Raw genomic sequence first — 8,507 nt, forward strand, 5'->3', positions numbered from 1 at the left:
GCACACACGGGCACAGGTGTGAAATTCCAGCACCCACCCCGTGAGTGAGGTGTCGCCTCGGCTCAGGAGTTCCCTGCATCAGGCGGGACGACTGGAGCCCTGGGGGGGGGATTCTCACGCAGCCTGACAGCCTGAGGTCGCAGTTGAAGAGTTCAGCCAAGGCTGACCAATGGTGACCAAGTTATAACACAGTATCAACACTCACTTATAGACTAGGTTGAAAAGTTTAGTCTATGTACTCTATGTACTCAAACCCCATGATATGGGTGAATCTGCCTGTGTAGCGTGCCAGCAGGACGGTACATGGGACACAAACTGTCCTGACACCCACAGCCACCCGCCATTCAGGTCACCTTTGATAGTGCAGTCGGGGACGTCATAGCGCACAGGAATGCTGAGTCAAGGACAGAGACACAAGCACGCAGCACAGGGTCGGATAAAACAGGGTGTACAGGGAGCTCGAATGGGAGGACAAAAGCATCTTACATCTCAAAACAGCAGTTGAAAGACGAGACGTGCAAATCTGAAAAAATAAAGTAGCAGGGGAGACAACTTGTTTAAAAAGATAAAAAGATTAAGTATCAGTCTGATTTCATGTAGCAACATGTGTTTGCTAGACAAAAACATTTCCTAATCTAAAACATCTTGTTTAGAACATTGTAACCGCACATACGCCACTTGTTCTCAGTTAGACCTGCAGAGACTGACATACTGACCCCTTACAAACTGTTCTCCAAACCACAGAGCAAGTCTGCCCTCATAGGAAGTAAAAGATTTTGTTTGTATCTCTTGCACTGTGTGTATGCATGGTGTTTGAACTGTGTGCATGAGGTGTGTGTGCTTTTGGAACTGTTTGTATGATGCTTGAACTGAGTGTGTGATGTCTGTGTGCATTTGGCCACCATCTATAGCATTATTTATTACAATAATAATACAATAAACACTTTCAATTTCACCTGTGACAATGACAATAAAGATATTCTATTCTATGCAGAACTGTTAAATGAAATAAGTGTATCTAAAAAGTGCACCAGAACCCACTATATAACCCAAACCGATTATCAGTACACTCGCTGCATAACTGCTCATGGTGCAAGTATTTGAAATTCACACCCACAAACATGCCTGAGATTCCCACTGTTACTCAAAATAGTCAGAAGGAGGAGGAGGAGGAGGAAGAGGAGGTGAACAACGAGGAGGCAGAGACGTTATTTTTTCCTACATGCAGCATCACTACAGCATATTAGCTGTTTCTTTGGTGCTCGCCAGTGGGGAGAGAGGAGAGGGTGGTGGTGGAGAGGTGGCATGAAAAAAAAGAGAAAAAACGTGTGTGCACGAGGGAGGCACGTGGGAGAGTAACGGCCACCGGCGCGCATATTCCCGCGCACCACATTCCTTCTCTCAACGACAGAAACGACGAGAGGGGAAAGAATGCAATAGGAACGCAAGAACACAAGAACTCAAGATCTGAGGCAGGATCTGGGAGCGCACCACAGTGGAGGTGATTTGTTTACAAGTGGTCGAAATACTATCTGAATGACCTCCAGCCAATACATGCCCTGCAACCAGAGTAAATCATGTCCTGCAACAAGATCACATTTCAATTTAGCACTTCTGTTGCAGTTACTCATCGACAGAAAAAACCTGAAATCTGAAATCATACCAATGTGTGTGTATCATCAGAGGAGAAGGTGACTAATCTGATGCAAGTTGCTATGTTAAGCACGAAAGGACTCTTATCAAACAAAGCAAGGTGCTGACTCGTGTTCTGCGCGCAGAGAGCGACAGAACAGCACAGTCATCATGATCCCACACTTTTTACCCACACGCTCCTCGTCTGCTCGACTGGGACTTCCTGACATCCTGAGAGGCCAGGCAAACAAAGCTTATACAAATCCACTGTAACCTTTAGCAACACCTCGACCAATCAAAGTGCCCTACCCCTCACCTTCTATTGCAAAACCATTGCACAACAGCAGTAGGCACCATCCAGCCATATCGTTATCTTGAATTAATTCAGCCATGCTGTCTTATACAGTAATTTTCCACATTGTGCATAAGCCGCAGGACAGTGTTTTATGCAAGTTAAAAGAAACAAAACCATATTGACACCATATTAACTGCCCCCCTGTATTAACCTCATAGCTGAAGAAATTTTGCAAAATCAATGTATAAGCTGCGGCTAATAGTCGGGAAATTACAGGTAGAGTAGGACCTGTTAGTCTATGATGCAATGAGCATCACCTCGTGATCATGTTCACCTACATTTGATAACCCCGTTAGTTAATAGTGGGCAGGCCATGGTTACATATTGCTTCTCCTACAAGACAGTGGTATAGTCCAGGTGAGAGAGATAATATGGGGGTATGCCATGCTTCCAGTAGACATGTCAACATGGCTGACTGTCCCTAAGCCACACAGACTTCCCCCCTGAATGAATATAACTCCAGCTTTTCCTGTGTGGCAGGGTGGGGGGTGGGAAATTTGAGCGTGTGGGACTCAGGGAAAAAAAAATAACACAGTCTAAACGCAGACTGACAGTGGGCCGGCAGTCGCGCCACACAACGGTGGTTTCCGGAGGGTTGTTTTTCCAGATGAGACCCCGAAAACTTTTCCCCGACAGCCTGTGAGTCAAAGAGCTGACGTAAGAGGGGTGGAATGCGGTGGCATGTCTGACCTCAGTCGTGCTCCTCGACGGTTTAAGAAAACAAACCCAAAGGTTGCCGCCCTGCACCCACGGCTCTAGGCTGCCACCTTGTGGCTTGCCTTCATTACTACACAGCTAGATCTGCCTACTTGGGAAGACTTCTGGGGGAAACTTTTGAATGGTGCACAGTTGATGTAATGAAAAAAATCTACAGCCACTTGAAAATAACCTATAAATCTAGTTAAGGTGTGGACATGACCACAGCATTTTTCATGATGGAACTCTATCCTGTTAGACCAGTCCATGTAAGAAATGTCAGGTTAATTGATGTGGACTACATTAAATAAGATGAGCATGACTCTTTTCTAGTGTCGTAAAATAGTGCTTATCAGAAAGTACCAAATTTGTTGCCAACTCATTAGTTAAAAGACAATCTTGGGAATATCCACTTGGCACGGTCAGTGCTGTGGGGAAACCATTTAGAATTGTGCGTTTTTGATTATTATTATTTTGCAACAGTTGTAGCTTTTATTTCAGATACCATGCCAACTTTAACAAATTCTGGTGTTCACTTTAACCAGATACAAACAATACCTAGAAAACATGTCAAAAATGGGGCAAAGATCTTAAAACATATTCAACAGTACACCAACACCCAGGGATCTGCAGACCTCCAACATAGTCAGATAAGTCTGAAGAAAATAGACAGTGGTGTAGCATTCACAGTTACACAGGTATGCCACAGCACTTACACTCACAATATAATGCAGCAAGGATAGCGGGTGCAGGATACTGACTAGGTTTGCCACATCTGCTATTTCAAGGATGTGTGGAATCCAGAACCCAGTCATGGTTAAACTCATGTCAGTGAAATAAACGACCCCGTGATTAATGTTTCCTTTGGTATTAAGTTTACCTTGGCAAACAGAAAATAAATCTGATGTGTACACTTTGAGTGTGACCGGAAGCCCGATTCATTTATCCATGTGTCAGCGGTCTCTGTTTTGCACTGAAATTCACCTTGTAGAGAGCATGTCCGACTGCTGAAGCGAGAGGTTCTATACAGAGTGAGTACCTCATCACAACAAACACAGCAACGCTGCAACTGTGTATGTTTGCTGAATATCATTCATGATTATATCAACATGCATCTGAGTTAGACAAGTTGTTCCATAACACACAGTCCTATTTTTCTGTGGGCTACGTTAAAGCTGTGAGGTTGTTATTATCGGTGTAGCAATGCTGATGATAAGAGCCTGGGTCCATGCTACAATGCCTGGATCCATGCGAGAAGTAATGATATCAAATCTTAAAATGAGGGGGGGTTCTGTCTCACTATAGCTACTGGAGTGTACGTGCCAAATGTCAGCGGTATGTTAAATACCCATAGCACACACACAGTCATTACACAGTGCATATACTCTACATGTCACACAATCTTTGCTCACCAAGCAGCAGTCAGTGAAGCAAGCTGACATGTCTGTCTGAATAAATGCACTTAATAGCAAAGTAATAATCAATATTTTAAGTTAATGTGTATACATGCAACATATATGACTCCATATTTTGAATACCATGCACTTTAAAATCACCAGGAATGGAAAAGTCATTGTTGTAAAGGAGGGAGCGAAGGCCTTGTTTTCCACTGACTTTAAGATCCGATTAAGCATTTATTAAATTCACAAAGCTGTGGGTGTGTAACAGACAGCCTGGGAAACTGTGCATATAAAAACCAGACATTAATTACTCTCCGATTCTTAAGCAGGCACATCTACATATACCTTTCCCTAATACATTGCTTGGTATTATTCATGTGCCATATATTTCACATGCCCTGGTCAGCTGAAATGCACGGGCATGCAGTGGTTTGCTGAAATAAGCTTTACAGAACAGGTTTTTCTTTCAAAAGTGTCATGCCCTCAACATTAGTATGGTGTTTATAGGGGCTGGGACACTAGCTGTAGACAGAGAGACTACTTTCAAGTTGATGCACTGCCCAAAAATCTGCTGCAAGTGCCACAGTTCTTGGAACAAAACTGTAGTCATTCTTACAACAGAGCCCAAGCCTCTAATACACTTGACTTGTAATCAATACATTCAGATATTATCTATACTGAGTATTATGTTGGTTGCTGAGTAAATAATTGGTAGGTCTGGGTTTCACACTATAATAATAATAATAATAATATTGGCTGGGTTTCCCAGATTCGTTAAGAAGCTCTTAAGTACTAAGAACTTCTCAGGAGTGTTCTTAGAACGTTCTTAGAGCACTCCGAAGAAGTTCTTAGCACTTAAGAGCTTCTTAACAAATCGGGGAAACCCGGCCAATAATAATACAGACACGAGATGGAGTTGCTCTGACACCTATGGAACTGATAAACATGTACAGTATGCACTGCACGGAAACAATTCCCCCATAGTGTCCATGGTATGGTACTGAACTGAACTCTGGGTGATGTTCTGAGAGTGTTTGAGGATGTGATCTGGGCCTACCTGTGTGGTGATGTGACTTGTTCTGATCAGGGGTTCGATTCTTCTGCTGCACACATATTGGGAGGGAGAGAGAGAGAGAGGGAGAGGGAGGAAGAAGAGAGACATTCAATGCTAAATGAAAATTATGTCACATAATTTGTGACATTGTGTAACATTTTCTTCCACTAGGAGGCATCTTGATATGAATACAGTTACTCTCAGGTTAGGGGGAAAAACATAGTACTGTTTTTGGTGCCATAGGAGGAGGACTATGTGATCACTAAAACAATAACAGTGCTGTAACAGTTAAGATAAGGGCAACACGTTGAACATTTGGGCCGTACAGAAGATTGTGAACTAAACATCAATATTTGTTTTTATGAAACATGCATTTCATAGTTATTGGATCAAATTAGGAGAAACGCATGGAACAACGACTGGATTTCCTTGAAGGATTTGTACATTTCACTTTAAAGGGTTTGAGGTCTGGTGACACTTTCTGTCCGAACTCAGAAATAATCCCTTTTAGCAGGTAAACAAATGTTTTCAAAAATATACCTTTTAATTGAGATTTTCTCTGCTTTGGTAGTGATTTGTTGTAGGACTTATAGCCATACTTTCAAAATATATCTTTGTATATGCCACTAACAGCCACTAACTGAGCTAATCAAATAATATACATGTTGAAAAGCTGAATAAGAGCGACATATACATGTACAGTAAAAACAAAACTTTTTCTATAATGCAATTTCCCTTTCTGAAAAGAATTAGCCTACCGGTAGGCCTATTCTAGCTTACAAGATTCCTTCTCCATAAAATATCAAAGAATCAATGTTCAAACAGTAAAATCTTGTAAATAACATGAAGCACCCATCTACACATCTGTAGAGCAGGAAAACAATGAATGCACTACTGCACAAGAAGTCAAGACCAAGAGGCTTTGGGGCCAAAATAAAACACTTCACTAACATCCAGATGGAATAGGGTCACAGATGTTAAACTGTGCGCAGGTCACCTGTAGGGGAACTACAATTAGTAAAAAAAAATCCCTTTTAATTACATTTCTATTAAATAGGTGAATGGCTTGTGTCTGTAATTAGACTAGTGGGCCAATACATGTAATTACATTCTTGTCCCACAGAGGACCTCGCAGAGAGAAAATGTGGGCTTCTCTAGGCTTTTGGATAATGGGAAATAGGCTTAAAGGTGAGATGATTGACTTAGACATTGATGTTTTTAACATTTTGCTTCTCTCTGACCTGAAGAGTAACCCTTTAACCCTTATATCCGATCTACATTTTCCGGTCTAACAACATAATAGCATTTTTTTTATTAGTACAATAGATGTACAAAAACAAGGCTATCAAGGCCTATGCCTCACTCAAAAGAATGAACTAAAAGCACAACTTAACAGCAAGTGAATAATTTCACAATGAGGTGTGCTAAAATTGGACGGTGATACGAGTAGAAGATGTCAGCTGATATTGTAGAAAACTCAACTTGACTATGTAAGAATGACTCCCACGACTTCTGAGATTTAAGGATTCTTAATAATACCACGTGAAGCCAGAATAAGAGAATGATTGGGTGGGATAAAACAATTCAATCGATAGGCCTAGCCTATCTGAACTATTTTCTTAGGCTATAGCCTACTCCCGAGCAAGTCATCAATACCGCAGGAGAACTGAGAGAAGGCCTACAAGTCTTGGTCAAAAGCATAGTTAAACAGCAGTAGTCTGGTAAAACAGAATAACACATTAATACAAATGAAGTATGCTATCTACGGGTGGCCACTGAATATTGATCAAAGCCAATTTAGTCTACAGGAAATGTTTACCGAGCATGTCGTGAGATTATTTCGAGAAATCATCCAATATGTGCTAACTGAAACTCAATGCAACAGTATAACATGGGTCTACTGTACTCCGTTCATGCCTTCTGTTGCTACTACTAGGCCTTATTGAGAGTGATAGGAAGACAATGCGGGTATTCTAACAAACGGAACATCATGAATATCGTTTTGTTGAGATATCGACAACGTATAATAAATATTACATCCATGTTTGCAAACATGCACATTCAGCTATCGCACAAGCGTCTTAACATACGAATACATTTTACGCGCAGAGGTGTTGACAGGAGGCGCATGAAGCCTGCGCTCGGCTATATTGAAATTTCGGTCTAATACGGTAGGAATTCTACCTTATAGCGAGACATGCCACCATTAATGCTTAACGATACGGACTGTCACATAGTTCCGCGTAGGAAAATCCCCGTTACATATGAAATCAAAGTATGCTCGAGTGCTAACACCTCTTGATATCAAACGTTTCCCTTCTGCCCACTCCCCACCCCTCCGGACAAAGCTTGGAAAATTCAAGCCCTATCGCATTCGTGACACCGGTGGAGTTGAACACCCGCGCCCTGTCTGTGCCAAAGCCTTATAATGACAAGCGTGTAAACGTGCAGTAGAAAAGCATGCTTGTTGCATTTCAATTAAAGGAATGGACAACATTTCCAGTTTTTCGGTACTTACCTCCGAATACGGTGTATGTGCAATTTAAAGGGCCAGATTCGCGCAGATTGTTCCCCTCGATCGTTCACTCCCCCTTACCAAACACCACCCCCTCCGTTTACCACTGTCCACCCAATCCCCCTTCTCCCCACCACTTGTGACAGCGTTTTCACACACAAACTTGCTTTTCTCTCCAGGGGAAAATAGACTCGATTCCAAGTGAAATAGGCGGCTCTAACTAGATATTGAAATCCAATCACTAGGCTACGCAGCGCCCTATCACACCTAACATAGATATACTGCGTAAAGATTGCAGCCTATTTTCATCTGAATTCGAAATGCCAAACGTTTTTTTATTATTATTATGTGCATGTATTATCATTTGTCGAAATAAATCTGAACTGCTATGCGACGCGGTGTTCTCATCACCTCACACATCTGCGCAGAGAAAACCATTAATTTCTCCAACCGCAATATGCAATATCTGGTATTGACCCAGGAGGGCGCCGTTACTCAATATCTGTTTCTCAGTAGCTTGGACTGTATGTGCCTCTGAAGGTGTTTTCGTGAGTATAGATGTAAAATGGGGTGGGGTAAAAGGCTCCAATATAGTATGTCACTCAGTTCATGAATTAATTATCTTACATTAGCCATGTTAATGTGTAATATCTGTCGACACAATATCATGCATAATCAGAAGCCTTCTCACAGCTGCGTAGAGATCCTATCTAATTTTTAGATGGCTTGGTGTAGGCCTATACAAGTTAAGACACCCTGTGCTTGGGAAATCTTTGCTTGACTAAGCCTGCTGTGTGGAGTGTAATGTTGGTTGATCCACTCTTCAAGGGGAAAAGTGCTCTTTGGCACCTGATC

At 41.9% G+C, this 8,507-nt stretch overlaps 1 protein-coding gene across 3 annotated transcripts in view; it reads right to left on the reverse strand.

The window, feature by feature from the left end:
• gng7 (guanine nucleotide binding protein (G protein), gamma 7) overlaps window positions 1–7,741 on the reverse strand; it is a 24,773-nt gene extending 17,032 nt beyond the window's left edge. Inside the window, exons 1-2 of one of the 3 annotated variants that reach the window (XM_062528201.1) lie at window positions 7,656–7,741; window positions 5,141–5,186 (exon numbers count right to left, since the gene is read on the reverse strand). The gene's annotated coding sequence lies outside the window, so the exon portion shown is untranslated. Of the gene's footprint in view, window positions 1–5,140; window positions 5,187–6,088; window positions 6,114–7,321; window positions 7,388–7,655 lie in introns of those variants that run through there. The other 2 variants (XM_062528193.1, XM_062528210.1) reach the window with 2 other exon arrangements.
• Window positions 7,742–8,507: the final 766 nt, after the last annotated feature.

Source organism: Sardina pilchardus, chromosome 2 (assembly GCF_963854185.1).
Source record: "Sardina pilchardus chromosome 2, fSarPil1.1, whole genome shotgun sequence".
Taxonomy (NCBI): Eukaryota; Metazoa; Chordata; class Actinopteri; order Clupeiformes; family Clupeidae; genus Sardina; species Sardina pilchardus.